This window comes from Triturus cristatus, chromosome 2_1 (assembly GCF_964204655.1).
Source record: "Triturus cristatus chromosome 2_1, aTriCri1.1, whole genome shotgun sequence".
Lineage (NCBI taxonomy): Eukaryota > Metazoa > Chordata > Amphibia > Caudata > Salamandridae > Triturus > Triturus cristatus.
The window spans coordinates 498136639-498156626 of NC_140581.1; the positions used below are offsets into that span (position 1 = coordinate 498136639).

At 51.3% G+C, this 19988-nt stretch overlaps 1 protein-coding gene across 4 annotated transcripts in view; it reads right to left on the minus strand.

Annotated features, from left to right (window-relative positions):
• BDP1 (BDP1 general transcription factor IIIB subunit) overlaps positions 1-19988 on the minus strand; it is a 1439438-nt gene that overhangs the window by 748210 nt on the left and 671240 nt on the right. The window lies entirely within an intron of this gene.

Genomic DNA, 19988 nt, shown 5'->3' on the forward strand with positions numbered 1-19988 from the left:
GGTTGGTCATACATTGTGTGGTATTTGTATTTTACCAGTTGTATTTTATGGTGCTCCGGCGCCTGGGATCCGATGCGGTGACTGGGGTTGCTGGGGGATGTAGTCTCACACCCTCGCACGATCGATGGAGTCAAGCAGCAGCAGCAGCGGCGGCGGCGGCAACAAAAATGAAACGCCTTTTTAGAATTTGGCAAATGGGATATTCCATCACAAATGTAGCAAATATCCTATCCACCATATTACAAATGCTACAAGCTATAATGCACTGGGGAAAAACTGTGTATAAGATATATGCCACATTTATGATTAAATATCCTGTCTGCAAATTTCTAAATTAGGCCCAGAGTCTGAAATATGTATGTAACTTGAAGGATGCTGTTCTTGTCACATACATAAGTGACAAAATTGAGGTCTGTGGGATCTGTGCAGAATGATCCTGAAAAAGATGCAAAACATACCACATCTTTGTTAAATGAGTAGCTTTTTAAAAAAAACTTCTAAATATCTTTATTTTAAGTTCACTTGAGTTCAAGTCTGTCTTCCATGTGTTGAGATCTGTGGTTGTTGTACTAGTAAGCTGATGGCCTTACTAGTACATTTGGAATTACGTTTTGGGGCTGTGTAATTTCCATCACTAATTATGTCACAGGGTGTGAATGAGCTGAAAAGGTTGGTAGTAAATTAATATTTCTTTCTGAATGAGGAGCACCCAAAATATGTTTGGCAAAGGGCACCTAAAATCCTTAAAACGTCTCTGTTAGTAGAAGATTGCTAGAATTAATATAAGAGTACTTGTGCCAGCTCCCCCCCTGCTGCCTCGCTCAGCAGGTCCGCTGCCTTCTGCTTGCTTCCCGTCGTGTTTTAACTTTCTCTTGACTGTTGCGTCGCATTGTTTTTAGCTCGCTTGTCTCCCTCCGTTTGCCCGCACTGCTTGTTTGCCCATTGTGTTATTTTGCTTTGCTCACTTGTTTTAGGTTAAAGACTTGCCTATTCTGTATTGCTTTGCTCTGTTGGGTTTTGTAAAGACTTATTGCATTGCTTTGTTTAATTATATTTGGTACTAGGCTTGTTTAAATAAAAGGTTTTTTTCTCCAGTTGTTTTTCCCTCCCGTTGCTCCTTTCACACCTGTTTCACTGCCCACTTTCCTGCTTGTTTTGTGGCCCCACCCACTGCCACCCAATGCCCCTCCTGCCTCCTAATAATGGAGGCCACCGGCACGCTAAAGTGAAGCCCATCTTCCCCTTGACCGAGTCCAGCTAAAGGAACCCTGGCTCCCTTGCTACACACAGATACTCTGTCACCGAGCTCCAAGACCTGGACTCCATAATCCTCAACAACAACTGCTGCCGCACCTCTCAATGATCTACGCAAGGACATTTTTCCTGATGGCACGATCTCTTCTCCTGCAACACCAGAGCACCTGCACGCACAACTACAGCCCCGTTGACCACGCCTGCTCCAGAACAACTCAACTACCTCCTACCCAACGCACAATCACTCTGCAAGCAGCCACCGAGATCTGGGAGACCATCAACTCCCTCAGCCCCAACCACGTCTTCCTCACCAAAACCAGGCTCAACCCCTAATCCGTGCCCGACATCGCCTCAGCAACCTCCAACGGCTACAAGATAGCACACCGAGAGCGCAACAACAAGCATGGAGGAGGAATTGCCATCATCCACAAAGAAACCATCCACTGCACGACCACTGCAGACAACACAACCCAGGTAATACAACAGCTCTGAACCAATGGCAAAACAACTATCAGAGGCACCCTCACCTACAGACCCCATGCCCACGACCAAGCTTCTGCAACGCCATCCCTGAATTAATTGCCCCACTCAGCATTCGACTCCAAACACTACATCTTCCTCAAAGACCCCAATCTTTACCTCAATGACCTTAACAACCCAAACACTGCCAACCTCCTTAAAAGAATGAACATCAGCCTCACCCAACTAGTCACTGACCCCATGCACAGTGCAGGACATACACTCAACCTCCTCTTCAGGCACCAGCAACAGAGTCAAGTACAGCCAGGTCAATGAGATCACTTGAACAAACCACGTCATAGTCCACTTCACCATCACAGGACCCTCCGTCACAGTCATCAAGCTGCCCAGCACCTCACAATGCAGCTGGAACAAAGTATCAGAGAGTCAGTGAACCGATGCCCTCAACACCTCACCCCAGGACACTGCAACCAACCTAGAACAGGCTGTCAAGAACTTTTCCACCTGGATCACTGATTGCACTGACAGAGTTGCCCGCATCCAGCCCATCAAACTCAAGAGATTCTCCAAACAGATCAGCTGGTACACTACAGAACTAACAACGACCACATGCAACTACAAGCAACTAGAGAGGAAATAGTGCACAAGCAAGGAGTCCACAGACCATGCCACCTTCAAGACATCCCTTCACCAATACAACCAGCATCTGAAAAAGACGAAAAAGAGCGCCCTTGCGGACCGCAACGAAACCAGTTCCAACCACAGCAACAAAGTCTTCAACATCCTCAGGGAGTTCTCCAACCCCTCAGTCACAGAAAACATAACCACCGCTTCACAGTAACTCTAAGACACCCTGGCGGACTTATTCCATGACACGATCCCCAACAGCTACAAAAACTGCGAACCCCAGTCCAACGCTGCTGACATAGTCAGCCTCCCCGCTCCCACAGACCCAAACCCCAACCATCTGCTCACAGTTTAGGACCAGCTCACCACAGCCATCACAAACTCCGTCGACTCAGGAGCACAAACAGACCCCTGTCCCCAAAACCCCTTCAACCTAGGGAGCAAGATGATCAGCAATGAGCTCACTACTTTCAACACTTACATCACCACTGCCACCTTACCCGAAAAATTGAAACATGCAGAAGTCAAACCCCTTCTCAAGAAACCATCCACTGACCCAAATGAACTCAAGTACTACTGTTCCATCGCTCTGCTCCCTTTTCCCACCAAAGTCCACCAAAAGGACATCAACTGCCAACTCACAGAACGCCTGGAGAACAACAATCTTCTGGATACCCCCCAATCCGGATTCTCCACCAACCACAGAACAGAAACTGCACTGATCGCCACCACCAAGGACATCAGAACCCGGGGGCGTGGCCTGCTGAGCAGCGAGATGGCCGCTCTCTGAGTGAGCTCCGCCGGCCGGAACGAGATCCTAACTTTATTCTACACATCGGAGCCGCCCACACCGGCAGAAAATGTGCAGAAGGATGTGAGGCATCGGCGGAGGTACACTATCCCCGCCTTCCATCGGCCTGCACGGTGTCGGGACCCGCGGAACTTGTGGGCGGTCCTGGCGGCGGCGCCTGCCGGAGCGTGATCGTGGCGACCCACTACTCGAGCCCGGGGCTGGTTCTGGCGGCGAGGCCTGTGCTGGGAAGGTGACACGTGGCTGGTGGTCCCTGCCTAGACGGCGCCCGCTGACGAGTGCCGCCCCTGCGTGTGTTGAAGTGCGGTGGCGGGCTATGAGCTGGAAGCAGGACGAGCTGGGACGTGCGAGGAGGATAGGTGGCGGACCGGAGCTCAGCGCGCTAATCGCCATCACTGGCGGAGGCAGATAAGTTGGTGGCCCTGATAACTGCTGGCTGTGGGGCATTCGCACTGTGCTATTGAGAGCTGGGGAGTCCGCAGGCTGCCGGCGCTGGCCCCGCTGCGCGTACCAGGTTGGCGGACTTTGGGATAAGGGGCCGCCATTTTGTGGACGACTGATGCAGCCGATGTGATGTGGTGAGGAGACCCGTGAGCGGCGTGAACACATGGCGGGACGCTGACGCGCAGCTTCACGGATGCGGGAGCGAAATATGTGAGACGGCTGATGCCCTTGTAGCGGGGGTGCGTACGGGCCAGGAGTTGTGGCCGGGCGTCCTAGTGTCTCACCATCGCTGGGACGCTGATCGCTTTGACCGGGAGCCGCGAGTGGCATGCTCCTTTGAAACGCTGACGAAGCAACTGGGAGCTTGTGCGGAGACACCGCTGTGCCGCTGGAGGTATGTGAGCTGAATAGATGGAGGTGGCGAGCACGTGAGTGGGCGCTGCTGTGGCCCTGCCAGCTGGTTGGTGACTGAAGGAGGGTGTTGTGAGGTTGCCCCCCCCCTGCGTTACAGGAGGTTTGGCGGAAATCTGCTTGAGACTCGGATACAGACGGACTCCTGCTGTGGCGATGTTCTGAGGTCACCTGTAGGGGGCACGGGTGCCGGGTGTAGGGGCCCACGATTGGAGATCTGCTGCCGTGAGTACTGCAAGGTGGTCGTAGCCTATGCCTCCCGCCTCCATAGTTGGGAACAGTTAACGTGAGCGCTAGAGGTGGTGTGAGGGTGACCTGCTGCAACGCTTCTGGCGCGGAGGCGGTGGGGGGCCCTTGTTGTTGGTTCACAGCAGGCTGTGGAAAGGCGCAACCGGGCCGCCGAGGACCATGGTGAGGATTTACGCACACTTATGCTTGAGATGCGTTCTAGCCTACGGAACATTGACACTAAACTGGACAATCTCACCAGTCAATTAGACTCTGTGATGACGCAGGTGGCGACACATGAGACGCGGTTGGACACGCTTGAAGCTCGTCAATCGGAGTTTCATGAGTTCCAGGTTGAAACGAAGGACAAGCTCCTGCATATGGACAAATTGTTGGGCATAATCCGTGCTAAGAACGAGGATTTAGAAGCGCGGTCCCGGCGCAATAATCTACGCGTCACGGGTATTCCGGAGACCACTGCCATATCTAAAATGGAAACCTACGTAACTGAACTCCTACACGAACTGTTTGACCCTAGACTATCCGCGGTTTTTGTGATGGAGAGGGCGCACAGGTCGCTGGGTCAGAGGCCCCCTGTTGGAGCGCCGCCCCGGCCTATAATTGCGAGACTCTTGAACTACCAGGATCGTGATCTAATCCTGAAACTGGCCAGGGAAAGAGGAAACATCGCGCATAAAGGCAATAATATCTCCTTTTACCCTGACTTCACCCCGGCTGTCCAGGATGCCCGTCGGAAATTTCTGCCGGCAAAGCGGGTTCTTCTGCAGGCGCAGATTACGTACTCGCTCCTCTACCCGGCTAAGTTAAAGGTGTCCTTTGAGGGGTCCGACCACATATTCACTGACGCTAAGGCGGCGATGAAGTTCGCCAAACATGTGGGAAGTAAATCCACAAAACTACTCCGTGGCGCGGAGGAGGCGGTTGATGGCAGGCTGAGTGACAATGATTAAACGTGGGTCCCGAATAGTGCATCTAGAGGGAAACGACTCCTGATTGTCTGAGGGCTCCTGTCAGATCTAGAGGGTTGTGCAACTGTGTGACTCTGTCATTCAATCATTGCCATCTGCTATAATGTGTAGCTCCCAATTATTAGGACTTGGGCGGCTCGTATCCCCTGCCGATCTTCTGGCCACCCTGTTCCACACAGGGTAGTAGCTGGCATAGCTACACCCCCTCGGGAATGTTCCCTTGTTTACTCAATGTCTATTTGGGGATAGTATGGGGGATGGATATTCTACGACCCGGTTGGGGAGTTGGAGTGGGTGGGGGTTGGATGGTTGGATTTATTGTTTTGTTGTTACATGCCAGAATTTTTTATTGTATGCTATCTATGTTGTGTCCTCTGCGTACGAAATGGTCATTGTCCAAATGCTTCACTGTACTTTAAATAATGTTCGTGGGAAATGCCTAGGGTAGATAAAACATTGAATTGTCTTACCTGGAATGTTCGGGGGCTAAATGATCATAGGAAGGCAAGGTTGGTGCATGCATACTTGGTGCGGCATTGTGTGGATGTATGCCTATTGCAGGAAACGCACTTGAACACCGCCCCTCCCCAAAGACTGCGACACACTAGATGGGGGCACGTTTATTCAGCTATCTATTCCAACTATGCCCGGGGGGTGGCGATACTGATCCGTCGTGGGCTGGACTGGAGGGAGGGCTCTGTTCAGTGTGACCCGGAGGGCAGATATGTTTTGGTTCAGGGCACTATGTGTGGCATTTCGGTGGTATTTGTGGCTGTATATGGTCCCAACGCTGACTCCCCCGCATTTTTCCATAGGATTTGGGGGCAGGTGAAAGCCACAGGCTGCAGTACAATTATATGGGGGGGTGATTTCAATGCGATACTTGATAACAAAGCAGACAGAAAGGGGGCGGCTTGTACACTAAACCCGTTGGCAAGTTCCGCTTTGAGGGAAATACTGTCGGACGGCGCGTTGGCTGATGTGTGGCGTGGCAGACATGAGAATCTGTATATCGGCTCACGGTAGCGCGTGGTCCCGCCTGGACTTCTGGCTGGTGTCGCGGGACGTCGCCCTGTGGACTGTGCAGGTGGAGCATATGCCCCGCTCCTTGTCAGACCACGCCCCCTGCATGTTGAAATTGCTAATCCCTGGTCGTCCGTTCCCGGCGTTCTCGTGGCGGCTCCCGCCTCACGCCTTACTTGATGATGCCTTTAAAGAGGAGATAAGGACGGATATCACTGACTATTTCGAGCGCAATATGGGATCGGTCGATACTGAGACATCACTGTGGGAAGCCTTTAACGTCGTCATTAGAGGTCAGTGCATTGCCCGGCAAGCGGGTGTGCTGAAGGCGATACGGTGCACACTGGCAGCGCTGGAAACTGATATAAAAAAGCTCGAACAAACCTTCTTTGATACTGGTGGGTCGGAGGTGGCGGGACTGATGAAAACTAAATTATTGGCGTACGAAGAGGAGGCGATGCGGGAGGTTAAATTTCTAGGGAAATATGCGGAGGCGAGGCGCTATGGCGAGGGTGGGAGACCGGGGAAGGCCTTGGCCAGTATGATAAGACCGCTGCGTCCCGCGACATATATTCATGAGCTGCTCACGCCGGCTGGTGAGCTGATTCATGCAAGAGGGGGAATTGTAGTGGCATTCTCTGAGTTTTACTCCAAATTATATACCAACAGCCAGGATACGTATCCGGAGGGACTTGAATCCTTTCTGGATTCCATTGCCTTGGTGTGGTTTAATAATAAACACAGAGAGTATATGGACCTTCCGATAGACGCTGGAGACGTGGCGCAGGTCATTAAGAGTCTACCGCCTGACAAGGCGCCGGGGCCTGATGGTCTGACAAAGGCGTTCTATAAGGCATACGTGGATGAGCTGTCGCCAAGGTTGCTGGCAGTGTATGAGGAAGCCTTAGAAAAGGGGGTGTTGCCTGCGACCATGCGTGAGGCACTGATCATCACCTTGCTGAAGCCGGATAAACCGGCTGACTATCTGAACTCCTATCGGCCCCTATCTCTGAATAATGTAGATGTGAAGATCCTGGCTAAACTGCTCGCGAACCGGGTGCAGCCCCTGTTGCCAATGATTGCACTCCCCGACCAATCAGGATTTATCCCGGGAAGAGCAACCTCCCATAACCTACGCACGATCTTCGCCGCACTGCATTACCTACACCCCGAGGTCAGGGCTGCGGTGGTGTTTTTAGATGCCACTAAGGCCTTCAATACACTTGAGTGGCCCTATTTATTCAATATATTAGGAAGGATGGGTTTCAGCACACTGCTACTTAGGAAAATCCGCTTGCTCTACACTTTACCCAAAGCCAGGGTGCGAGTGAATGGCCTGGGGTCTGAACCGTTCTCCATTTCGCGGGGCACTAGGCAAGGGTGTCCTCTTTCCCCGCTGCTGTTCGCTATAGCTATGGAACCGTTAGCGGCCAGAATTAGACAACATCACACAGCAAGGGGTATAGGCTTCAGTTCTAGAAATCTTCTAATATCGCTATACGCGGGCGATGTGACCCTTTATCTTATCGATCCTGCGGACAACTTGGATCCTATATTGTGGGAATTTGTCCGCTTTGAAGGCCTCGCGGGCATTTCCATCAATTGGTCTAAGTCGGTAATCTTCCCCCTGCCGGATAACACCGCAGAGGTGTCTTCCAAATACCCCCTGCGCTGGGAGGCGGAAGAGGTCAAGTACTTGGGGATTTGGATCAGTCGGAGCCTTCAGAAGATCTGGAATCTTAATTATGGCAGGGTGATGATGTGGCTGGGTGGGAAAGTGAAGCTATGGGCTTCCCTGCCCCTGTCTCTTACAGGGCAGATTGCGTTGACTAAAACGATCATACTACCCAAATTCCTCTATCTATTTGTCAATATAGCTATACCGCTTACGTCGCATTTCTTTGCCACGCTGAGATCCCACCTGGCAACGCTGGTATGGGCAGGCGGACAGGCTAGGGTAGCTTGGGACATATTAACGCTGCCATTGAGACAGGGAGGCCTGGGAGCCCCGGATATGAAGCTATATGCCCTCTGTGCTCAGGCTCAGTTTCTACATTTTTGGACCCACCCGACTCCTTTTCAGCCTCACGTGGCAGTGGAGCGAGATGCTGTTGCGCCCCTTCCACTGAGCGTGGCGATATGTGCCACGGCGAAACGCCCTAGAGTGGATGTAGACACGGCTGGGACGCTACAATGGGCATGGGAGGAGTTGCGTAAAAGAGCGAAAGTTCCACTACTGTATGCCCCCTCGCTCCCTCTGTTGCATAATCCGATGCTGCCATGTGTTGCTGATGGGGTGGCTGGACACCTAGTTGAGAGGCTGCATCTTCGCACCTTTGCAGGCCTCTTCCCCAATGGCAGGTTCATGTCTCCCCCGGCGCCGGAGGAGGGAGGTATTGTGCCCTTTTCCAAATTATTCTTGAATCATAAATTACGAGTGGCATGCCGAGCACTCTCTGGAGACTTCCCTGAAGCACCGCCAGTCTTTACAGCTTTGGAGGCGGTGGTGGGCTCCCCGTCCCCCCATAAGCTGGTAACTCGTATATATCGACATATGCAAAACATGGCACCTAAATCCTTGCTGTATTGGAGCGAGGAGCTCCAACCTGTGCTATCTGAAAAACAATGGGAATTCTGTTGTGGGCAGCTTACTGAGCTTTCGCCAAACTACAAATTACGACTAATACATTTTAAATACTTGCATAGGTTTTATAGAACCCCCATCAGCCTGAAAAGAATGGGGCTTCGAGAGACAGATGAATGTTGGAGATGTGGGTCTGCCTCAGTTTCTTTTCTACATATAGCATGGTCCTGTCCGAAATTGGAAAGTTATTGGACTCAGGTTTTTAATTTGATAAACCAGATTATGGGTCGCTCGGACGTCCCGTCCCCTTTGCTTGGGATACTAGGATATGTCAGAGACACTCCGCCAAAATCGCACAAGCTGCATGCGCTGCTTTTATTGTTTGCTAAGCGACAAGTGGCGATCCATTGGGGTAGACGGAGGGTGCCCACAGTGAAAGGCTGGCTGGCGGATGTAACGTATGGGTACACGCAGCTAAACACATTCTGGGAGTTGCTGCCGTCTGCATCCCGGCCTCGCGACATCTGGGATCCATTTGTGAGTTGGGCTCAGGAACAACAGAGCAGGGAATCAGAGGGGGATATCTTGAGTGAATGATCCCTATGAGGTGGGTTGTGGTAGGGGGACGTCACATACGGCAAGGTGGCGCATTCTTTAATCTCGCTACCGGGGCAATACCTGTAACACTAACAGCTTTGAATATTACCTATGTCTTCCTCTATAATTGTTTTTTTTAGGCACGGACGCTGCGTGATGTGGCCCCCGGATCTCCTGTATCCAATCTAATTGCTTGCATTCCCTATTTCGATATGGACATGATGACTATTGCAATAGGTTCTTTTATGCATGACACCTATTGGCATACTGTATGTGACGCTATTATAATGCTGACTGGCAGGTTTTTGTTGTTTGTATTTCTGTTGTCAACATTGCAAAAATGCTTAATAAAAAAATAAATAAAAAAAAGGACATCAGAACCCTCTTTGACTGGGGATAAACAGAAGTCCTGATCCTCCTCGACCTCTTAGCAGCGTTCAACATGGTATCCCAGCAGACCCTCATCAAGAGGCTTCACCACATCAGAAATCAAAGAGACGCCCTCAGAGGGATTGCCTCCTTCCTCACTGGAAGAAACCAGAGGATCCGCCTACCCCCTTTTCACCCCGGAAACCAAGAGCATCATCTGAGGTGTCCCTCAAGGCTTATTCCTAAGTACTAAACTATTCAGCACCTACATGAACCCTTTGGTCAACATCGTCAGGAACCTTGGACTACACATCATATCCTACGCCGACGACAACCAGTTCATTCCCTTGCTATCAAAAGACCTCTCCACCACAATGGCCAACTTCCACATGTGCATGACAAATATTGCCACCTGGATGAAAGAGAACTGCCAACAGCTAAGCACAGACAAAACAGAAGTGCTGATCTTTTGGAACACCTCCCCGAGGAACAACTCCTGATGGCCTTCAGAGTGAAGACCCTCACCCACTTCGACAGACACTGCACGCAACCTTGGCATTATCCTGGAAAGCAAGCTCACCATGAAAAGCCAGATCTACATAGTCTCCTCCGCCTGCCTCCTCACTCTTCGCATGCTCCATAAGATCTTCAAATGGCTCCACATCAGCACCAGACGTACCGTGACTCAAGCCCTAGTTACAAGCCACCTGGACTACGGCAACGCAGGGCTTGAAAAATCCACTCGCCCGTTCGCTATGGTGAGCCAGATTTATTCAGTACGAGCTATTTTTAGGGCCTACTCGCCCTTTCTGGCGAGTAGGAAGAAAATTCAAAACTATGCACAAAGTGCACAGATACTGAAGCAAGCAGAGACCCTTGAAAGATTTTCTCTCCAGTTTCACTGCAGAATAATTTAATTTATTTTCTAAAAGCGGAGCAAAAGTAACAAGAAAACAAGATTTAGGAACTATTCTTTTTATTAAGGTGACTCAAGCTAGAGGAAACACATCTTTTATGCCTGCAACCACAGGCCGGCAGCGCTTAATACAAATAGCTGTGTGCCTGCAACCCTGAGGCTGGCAGCGATAATAGAATCAGTTTATATAAAACTTAAGAATACTTATTCGTAAACATAAACATAAAAAATACATTGCCCAAATACGGACCCCTCCCTCCACCCCCCTCCCTAAGCACCGCACCAGTCGTCCTCTCCCTCCGACCTCACAGAGCGTTTGGAGAGTGCAAGAAACACAGAATTACTCCCTCCTTGTTACGGCATTGATGTGGGTTGGGAATCATCTAGCGAAAGTATTCGCAGAATTTGAAAGTATTTGGGACATGTTACCTCCCTCAATTCTTTAGAGAGCTACTGATGGAAAGGGGCCTCTCTCTTCTGCTCTGCCAACAAGGACATTCGCTCCATGGAGGGTATTAGCTAAAGTTTCTAAAGCAAGGCACTAAGATCTGGGGTGGTCGACGTACCCCAATAGGCCAAAATCACCTGTTGCGCTGCCAATAAGGCTAAAGCAATCTGTCTATTCCTCGGAGAGTGGAGGGGAAATGTCAGAGTTTTTGATAACCCCAGTATGGTGTATGCTGGGAATCTAGGGAGAGAAGTGTCAAAGGCCTCATCTACATTGTCTAAAACCTCTTCCCAATTGCGCTGCAGTTTTGGGCAGTGCCATAGTAGGTGCACTAATGATCCGGTCTGTCCGCAGCCCCTCCAACATTTCTCGGATCGGTCCTTATCCCAGCTGTGAATCCGGGCTGGCGTGAAGTACCAGTACGATACTGCTTTGTAAGACAATTCCGTCCCTGCTATGTTATGCGCTGAGTGGTATGCCCGATAATGGATATCTGCACATTCTTTGTCGGAGAGAGTCCATTCTAGTTCCGTCTCCCAGCAAAGCTGCCCTTTGGTACGGCCCTCCGTTGTTCCGGCAGAGAGCATTGAATAAATCTCTGAAATGAGGCGCTTATCTTTTTTTACACATCAGCCACTTTTCAAAAGCCGTGTGTGGCCGAGACCCCCCCCCCGGCAAGCAGGAGATGTAACCCAGTGACGTATTTAGCGGTAGTGGAAAGCGTCGGAGTGAGAGAGGTCACAGTCCTGCTGTAATTGCTCAAATGAGAGCAATCCCTCATGGTCAAACAAGGAGCCTATCCTCTTACATCCTTTTTCCCTCCATCTTTGGAATACTTCTGAATTGCAGCCTGGGGGGGGAAGTCTGGATTGTCTACTATAGGGGTCATCGGGCATGGTAAGGTAGTCCAACCTTTTTTACTAACTACTGCATCACAAACTTTTAGCGTCAACAAGGTGACAGGGGAGCAATACAGTCCCCACACCATATGCTTGCGGTGGAGCCAAATCTCTCGCAAGATGTTTGCCCCCGCCACAGACTGATCCATAAAGGTCCTATGTTTCTAGGTGAGGGGACGGTTCCATTCTACAATATATCGGAGGTTTGATGCCTGGAAGTATCTATGAATCATTGGAAGCCCAACTACCCCCTCCTGCCTATAGAGCGTCATTTGGGCAAGCGATAATCGCGGTTCACCCCCACCCCCCAGACAAATGTATTAATTAGGAGTTGCAGTCGACGAAGTGCTTTTGGAGGTGGGGCCATAGGTATTGTTTGGAATATGTAAAGGATGCGAGGCAGAACCGTCATCTTGACAGCTGCAATTCTCCCAAACTAAGCCCGCTTAAGCCTCGTTTGATCTATCAGAGCCGCATAATTCAGGGCTACGGTTCTATGAATAGTCGGGGCAAGCTGGATGCCCAAATATGGAATAGCTTGTTGTTTCCATTGAAATGGGAATTGATGTTGGATGGATTCTACCAGGTCCTGAGGGACCGAGAGGTTTAGAATTTGTGACTTGCCCAAGTTGACTTTGAAGCCCGCAATGTCTCCAAAGTTCTTCAGCTCAGTCACTAGGGCCGGCAGGGTGGACTCTGGGTTGGTCAGCGATAGTATTACGTCATCAGCATATAGGCTAATCTTGTGTGTCTTCCCTCCAAATCGTAGCCCCTCTATCAGTGGGTTATCCCTCAGGCATTGTGCAGGCAGCTCCATATATAGAGCGAACAGAAGGGGGGACAGAGGACAGCCCTGCCTCGTACCCCCGGGTTATCGGGAATGCCGCAGAGATCGCCCCGTTCACTCGGACAAACACCCTAGGAGCCCGATAGATACAGCTAAACCATTTTATATACGTTTCACCAAATTCGAAGTACCGTAGTGTATCAAACAGATATGACAGCTTACCCTGACGAATGCTTTCTCTGTATCTATTGACAAGAACAGTGCTTGCTTCTGCGATCTCTGGATGCCATCCATGAGATGAAAAGGTATTTTCGTGTTCCCACCCCGCCTGGAAGGAATAAAGCTGGCTTGGTCGGGATCCACCATGCCCGCCATGAGTGGATTTAGGCGGGCTGCCAATATGCTGGCGAACATGTTCGCGTCAATGTTTAGTAGTGATATGGGTCTGTGTGACCCACATTCAGTGGGGTCCTTGGCAGGTTTTAAGATTACAGAGATGGCGGCCTTCGACATGGAATCCATTACTGAACCCGTCTGAAGGAATGAGTTGAATAGTCGAGCCAGGAGAGGTGCTAGATCCTGGCAGAAAGCCCTGTAGAATAGACCAGGAAAGCCACCTGGGCCTGGGGCCTTTTGTATTTTTAGACGGGCGATCGCTGAAATAACCTCCTCTACGCATATCGGTTGATCCAATTGTTCTGCTACAGATTTCGGAAGGCTGGAGTGTGGGCATGTCTTAAGATAGGAGTGGGATTCTGCCCATGGGGAGTCCTGATGAGAATAGAGTTTGGCAAAAGGTCTTAATCACATAGATGATTTACGGATCTGTATGAACCTCCTCCCCCGTGGGTCATTTAATCATAGCTATTGATGATACCCGCGTTTTAGCCCTAAGCCTTTGTGCTAGCAGCTTACCACATTTGTCGCTTTTTTTTCCAACTCCCTTCATATTCTCGGGCCCCAGTTCACTTATTGATGGATTCCAATTTGGTTACCTCGCGTTCCAGTGTGCTGCGCTTCTGCCGGCGGACCTTATTTTGTGCCGCTGAAATCGCAATAAATTCCCCCCCCCTCATCACTAGTTTTAGCGCTTACCAGACAGATGGCAAGGACGTGTTTCCTACATCATTCGCCTTTAAATAGTCCATCAGCCTGGCTTTTCCCGTTGCGAAGTTCACAGGGGATTGCAGAAGGCTCTCTCTCAAGCGCCATCTAGGAGGGCGTGCGGCCCTTGCTTGCGTGTATGTTGACCGAAATCAGTGCATGATCTGATGAGATCTAGGTTCTATTGAAGAGTCTACCAATCTTGGCATAAGCAATTTGGAAGCTAGGAGGTGTTCTATTCGTGAGTACCATTTGTTGGCCACGGAGTAAAATGTAAAATCCTTTACGCCTGGGTGATGAGTGCACCAGACATCTTGGAAGCCATTATCTGTTAATCACCTCAACCCCTTGGAAGAGAAGACTCCCCACTGAGCTGATCGTTGCCACGATCGATCCAGCGAATTATCCATCACCAAATTAAGATCTCCACCCACCAGAATAGCTGCATCAGGAGATGTTAACACCTCCGTCATGGCCTGAAGTACAAAAGTCTCCTGCTGCGTGTTGGGGGTATATATGGACGATAGTGTAATATATGCGTTCTCCCAATGAATTCTAACTGCAAATAAGCGTCCTTTTAAATTTGCTATTGTGGAAACAACCTACCCAGGAAGGTTTGCTCCCACCAGAATTGCAACCCCGTTTTTCTTAGCAGGCCAGAGGATCAGTATTGCTGTGGAAAATGACGTATTCGCATGCGCGCAGTGTCTTTCGAGAGAAGATGTGTCTCCTGTAATAAAAAAATGCCTCCTCCCGAGTGCTCCAGTAGGGACAGGATCACTGAAAGTTTTACAGGATTATTTAGGCCTCTAACATTGAGGCTCACAATTTTCAAACCCCTACCATAGTGTGTACCATAGTGTGTAGACAGGGTTGCCGAGATATGTGGCGTGCAAGTTCCTACCCAGGGTACCCACAGATTGCAGAGGATTAGCACTATGATCAGCGGGCTGGTAGGAGGACTCTTAGGGACTGGTGCGGGCGAGAAGAAAAAGAATACAACAACATCTAAAAACAAAATTAACTCCCAGAACTCCCAAACTAAGGAGACAAGTGTTGACAAGAGTTCGTCTAAGTATGGTAACCTGAAGGGGTCGTGGGCCGGCGGACGTATATCAAGACTCAACTCTCTCGGATCATCCAGGGGTGGAATAGAGTTCCCCATCAGAAGTTAGGAGTCAAGCCCGTAGGTTCCCCCGTTTCCACCTAATCTACGTCGTCGTAGCTTGTGCTGTAGATCTTTTCAGGGTCGGTCCGGTGACTAGGACAATGAACTGATTACTGCCTCCCTTTCTTTAGCAATCGTTGCAGGGTTCGGCTTGAGTTTGGAAGCGGGTTTTCAGACCAGGTGCCATCACTGGTGTTTGTGCATGGAGCTATCCCGGGGTTTGTTATCTTGTTCAGTTTCGGAGGAGTCCGTTATCCCCAGCACCTCCCGGGCCTCATTTAGGGAGCGGATTTGCCGCAGCTGGCCGTGATATTTGAAGATGATCCGAAAGGGGTGTGCCCACGAGTATGAGATTCCCTGCTCTCGTAGGTGGTTGGTTATCGTGTGGAATTCTCTTCTTTTAAATAATGTTGATGCTGCTAAGTCTTAGAAAGAAGGTTTGAAAATGGCCCTGAAATTGGATAGGCTGGGTATCTCTTGCTCTACGGATGATCTTTTCCTTAAGCTGAAAATCGTAGACACATACCAGTATGTCAGGTGGTGGGGCCTTGGACCCTCGTGGCAGGCCCACTTGGTGTACTCAGTCCACATGGATGTCGTCGGTGTAATCGCTTCCCAGTACATGTTGGAAAAGAACAAGGACGTAGGCCTGGAGGTAGTTTTCTTCGGCTTGTGATGGCACACCCCTAAGGACGGAGAGGGGGTTCTGTCTCTTGTTGCTGCGAATGGCTGCAAAGACAGGCACTGTCCAGTCGCAGCCGTCAACTCGCTCTTTCTTTGATCCCCTCTATGAGATCATTCAGGTCTTGCTCATAAGGCCCAGGGTCTCAGCCAGGCGGGGCTTCCCCACGCACGTTTCACCACTTTCCTTCCCGGTTCGAGGACCTTGTTTCTCCTGACCACCAACTAGTCTCTATCTGCGAGACCACAATGCTCTGCCAGGAGTATGGATTGCTGTGGGGCTGCAGCACTAGTTCTGAAGAGTTCGCCAGCAGCGCGGGGCGTATGTGGTGCCACCTCCTGCTCTCACAGTCTCTCTGGGCAGCCGGAGGGTAGTGTTGCCACAGGCCCGGGCTCTCAGCTACTTCTCTCCGTGTGTCTCACTCTGCGCTGGCCTCCTCACTGTAAGCCGCGATGCTGTAGGCCCTGTTCCTTATGGGCTGCTGTCCGCCGCTCTGCACGTGCTGCTCGTCTTCGGGTCCCTTCGCTCACATCTGCAATGCCGGGGTTCCTCAGGAGTCGTCCCAAGACCGTGTGGGGCAATATCGTCACGCTATGTCTTTCCAGATACCCGCAGGTAACAGCAGTGGGGCGGTGGGGCCACATGGAGGGAGATTTCGAGGGATGATGCAGAGTGAAAATGTAATATTTATTTAATTTTCCCTAGGCATCATCCCTCGAAATCCTCCCCAACCGGCCCCACCGCTGTTACCTGCACGGACCGTGGCTGCCGGACGCTCCACCTCTGTTTAGCAGTAGGCTGCTCCACGCTCGCCTCCACAGCAACGGTCGTAGCCCCCCTTATTCTAGAAGGCCTGTGCTTTGCTAGCGCCGCTCGCAGTCTTGCATCCGATCTGACCCCTCATGCGTCGGTGCTTCGGTCGTGACCCTGAGCCGCATGGGAGCGTTTCAGTCAAGACGGCGCCCCTTCCACACAGGCCTCCTCCCATGCCCCTCCGTTCACTCTGGGCAGCCGGTGGGTGATGTCACTGTAGTCCCTAGCTCTTGGATACCTCGCTGTGTGCTACGGGGTCTGTGCCGGAGCCTGCGCCGCCAACCGCTTCTCTACCAGTCTCTGCAGGCCATTCTTCCTGCGGTCCAGAGTCCGCCGCTCTGCGGGGGCTCCCACTCTCCTCTGCTTTGTCGGGGCTTCCCCAGTGTCATCAACAGCCAGTACGTGTCAGTGTCGAGGGCCGGCACTTCTTCGGGACCTCACAGGCTTCTCTGTTCCCAGGCAGTCGGCCCGTAGGGTCGGGCCGAACTCAGGGACTGGACGCTCCGTCATCTCCCAGCTCCTCTCGGCTGTTGGCCTCACTGCTCACTTCATCCGAAGCTGTGAACCCATGCACCTCCATACCCCGGTCTTGGGCTCCGTTGGTGCCGCTGATATGCCGGAGTCAGATCCGACCTCCCGCACACCTGTGCAGGTCCAGGGACAGGTGTAAATGCACAAGTTACTGACCTTCGGTAACAATATATCTGTAAGAGACATAAGTTAGTGATAGATTCCTTACCTTAGAATTGACCCCAGGCGTCAGACTGGATCCGGAAAGTTTTCGTCAGCAGTAACCCTGCGCGTCGGAAGGAGGCGTCGTGCGGCTCTGCGTCAGTCGTAGGCGTGATCGCCGGGATGACGTCACGGCAGCTACTTAAACGCCGCCCACGCGCGCTGTCAGTTCTGTACATGACTTTCCGCGCCAGGAACGCAGAGCCATGCAAGATACTGACCACTGGTGCATTGATACTAGGGCCCTGAAAGGGATGACCTTAACCCTAGAAATCAGTTCGCAGAACGGGGAGGATGGGTGGGGCGGTAAGGAATCTATCACCAACTAATGTCTCTTACTGATGTATCGTTACCGAAGGTAAGTAACTTGTGCATCTGAAAGAGACACGTTAGTGATAGATTCCTTACCTTAAAATAGATACCCGAGCAATACCAAACCCTGGTGGTGGGTCTGCGAACCAAGATCACACCAGAAAGTCACGGAGAACAGAATGACCAAAGAAGCCGTCTCTCCAGACTTGGCTGTCAAGGCAATAATGCTTAGTAAAAGTGTGCAGCGAGGCCCACGTGGCTGCCTGACAGATGTCTTGCAGGGGATCACCACATCCCAATGCAGTAGTAGCTTCTGTTGCCCTGGTAGAATGGGCGCGCAGCCCTACCGCAGGCTCCTTTTTAGCCAGAGAATAACAGGTTTTTATACACAAGACGACTCAGCGGGAGATAGTCCTCTTGTGTACAGCCCGGCCTTTCTTGGCGCCTACGTAGCCAACAAAGAGCTGGTCAGCCACTCGGAATTGTTGTGTGCGATTCAGGTAAAATGAGAGCGCATGTTTTTGGTCCAGACGGTGGAGCCTCTCATCTCTCTGGAAGGGTGCGGAGGCGGAAAGAAAGTGGGCAAGGTGATAGTTTGCCCGATATGGAAGGCAGTAACAACCTTTGGCAAAAAGGAAGGACGAGTGCGGAGCACAACCTTGTCCAGATGAACAGACAGAAAGGGGAGGTTTACAGGAAAGAGCCTGGAGCTCACTCATGCGCCTAGCGGAGGTGATGGCAACCAGGAAAGCAGTCTTTAAAGTTAGTAAACGAAGAGGACAGTTGTGAAGCGGCTCAAAAGGGAGAGCACATCAAATAGGTAAGAACCAGATTCAAGTCCCACTGCGGCATCACAAAATAGGAGAGAAAAGGTGAGTAATGCCTTTGAGAAATCTATTTACAACAGGGGATTTGAAAAGAGAGGGCTGATCAGGGAGCCAGAGAAAGGCCGAAATTGCAGATAGGTAGCCCTTAATAGTGCCCAGAGCAGAACCCTGCCGGGCCAAAGAAAGAAGGAACAAAAGGACTTCTGAAAGAGGGGCAGAAAGAGGATACACAGCCTTTGCTGTGCACCATGCCACAAATTTGATCCACCTGCAGGCGTATACCGATTTAGTGGAGGGACGCCGGGCTGCCAGAATGAAATCACAGACTTCAGGAGGCAAGTCAAATGGAATCAACCATCGCCGCTCAATCTTCACGCAAGGAGGTGGAGGCTGGACAGGTTCGGGTGGAGGACCGTCCCCTGCTGCTGCGACAGAAGATCCTTCCGAAGAGGCAGTCGGATCGGGGGATCCATGCTCATACGGAGTAGCTCGGGATACCAAACTCTTCGAGCCCAGTCCGGGGCCACAAGAATGACTTGGGCCCGGTCGCCACTGATCTTCTTCAGCACTCTGGGTAGAAGTGGTATGGGCGGAAAGGCGTACAATAGACCGCAACTCCACTCGTGACGAAAAGTGTTGCCGAGCGAGTGCCGCCTTGGAAATTCCAACGCGCAGAACTGCTGACATTGCGCGTTCTCTTCTGTGGCGAACAGATCTAACCAAGGCTCTCCCCACTGTTAAAAGAGACCTTTCACCACCTCCGAGTGAAGATGCCATTTGTGATCCATCAAGCACCTGCAGCTGAGTTAGTCCGCCCTGGTGTTCAAAGAACCTGCCAAGTGTTGAACCACCAGGGAAATGCCTTGATGTTCCAGCCATGTCCAGAGACGCAGAGCTTCCTGACATAGGGTCCACGACCCCACCCCACCATGCTTGTGCAGTACCAAATGGCAGTGGTGTTGTCTGTGAACACCTGCACTACCCTCCCTTTGACAGAGGGAAGGAATGCCTTCAGGGCAAGTAGGATCCCCTGGAGCTACAGAAGGTTGATATCGAGCCTGGACTCTGCGGAGACCAGAGGCCTCTGATCTCCGCCTCTCCCATGTGGCCGTCCCATGCCTGGAGGGACGCATTTGTCACCACTGTGTGCTCCGGTTGGGGAAGGAAGAGTGATCTGCCGCTGACCCAATGCTGGTTCGTGAGCCACCACTGCAATTGTCGTAGAGTGCCCTCCGAGATCTGGACGTATTCAGACAGGTTCCCCTGATGCTCCGCCCACTGGAACTTCAGGTCCCAATGTAGAGCCCGCATATGCCATCTGGCATGATTGGTCAGCAGGATGCAGGAGGCCATGAGGCCCAGCAGCCTCAAGGTCATCCTGACGAAAACCCAGGACTAGGGCAGAAAGATCGGAATTATAGCCCGAATGTTCCGGACTCGCTGTTCTGGAGGATACACCCGAAACTGTGCCATGTACAGAACC